Source organism: Daktulosphaira vitifoliae, unplaced genomic scaffold (assembly GCF_025091365.1).
Source record: "Daktulosphaira vitifoliae isolate Bord-2020 unplaced genomic scaffold, ASM2509136v1 Scaffold_2, whole genome shotgun sequence".
In the NCBI taxonomy this organism is placed as follows: Eukaryota; Metazoa; Arthropoda; class Insecta; order Hemiptera; family Phylloxeridae; genus Daktulosphaira; species Daktulosphaira vitifoliae.
This window is the reverse complement of record NW_026099573.1, coordinates 29,679,316-29,680,576: the sequence shown is the minus strand read 5'-3', so window position 1 is coordinate 29,680,576 and position 1,261 is coordinate 29,679,316.

Below are 1,261 nucleotides of genomic sequence, written 5' to 3'. Positions count from 1 at the left end.
ACGTCAATATATCCAACTATGTATTTATATTGTATTGTTCACATACACCGACCACGTTACGTAACGTCGACTATGTTTATCGAAAACTATTTTGACGTGCGATGTCAGGACCGTTCTTATTCACTCGGATAGTATGAATGTGTGAACCGAACGTCTCGAACAAAAATTTGCATAGCATTTATAAATTCTATATGAATCATTATATAGTTTTTGTTATTTCAATATGGATGATGAAATTTTAATAGAAAATGTTCGTCATTATGATGAACTTTATAATATGACTCACAGAAAATACGGTGATAACCAACATAAAAATATAATAAGAGTCAAAATTGGAAAAGAATTGAACACAACAAGTTTTTCTTTTAACTAACATTTCTCGTGTCCATGTTCTTCAGCGTGGTTGGTTGCTGTTATTTTCTTCCTAGTCCAAAATTATTGTCATTATTGCTAATGTTTTCTTATAAAATGTTAACATGATGAATTATCTACATATTATATTAAAACTAATTAATTTTATAATTTTGAATTTAAAATCATCGTACAACTGCAATAATATAGATGACAATTGGTATTGTTTCATTGACGTTTAATATGAATAAGCAAAAAAATTGGCGTGACGTTATCAGTGTCGTAATATACATGTTACTACCATAACATAATAAAAAATAGAATAATTTAATTATTTTACAAAATCGGTTTTAATATATTATTTTGTTCGTATCTTACGTATTGTCGAATTTACAACAAAAAGTTTCTTATAAAATATACTTAAAATAATATTTTAAGTAAAAAAGATTAATTGTAAAATTTTAAATTGATTCACCATTTCTTTTTTATTGCGAAATTTGTCTCATCATTTGGCAAAAATAACAAAAAAATACAAACAGAACTAAATTTTTTTACATTTACATTTTGCAAACTATCGATAAAGTAAATTAGCAGTTACTCAATTTTAAATATCGAAAGTTTTTGCTTATAATATATTTCCTGCCATTTTTTATCGTTGTATGAAAAATACGAACGACGTAATTTTCAAAATTTAAATAAGTTAAGGAACGTTATCACTGTTAAGAAATCATCATAAACGTGATGATTTGATAACATTTTATTAAATTTCAGTGCAATTGTAGACTTTTATATATATTTCGAATAGTAATTTTTTTATGTAATTTTATTTGTATACAGGGTGATTTTTTTATCATAACCCACTCAATTACTTACAGAATAATAATAATTAAAAAATTTTTTTTTATTATTA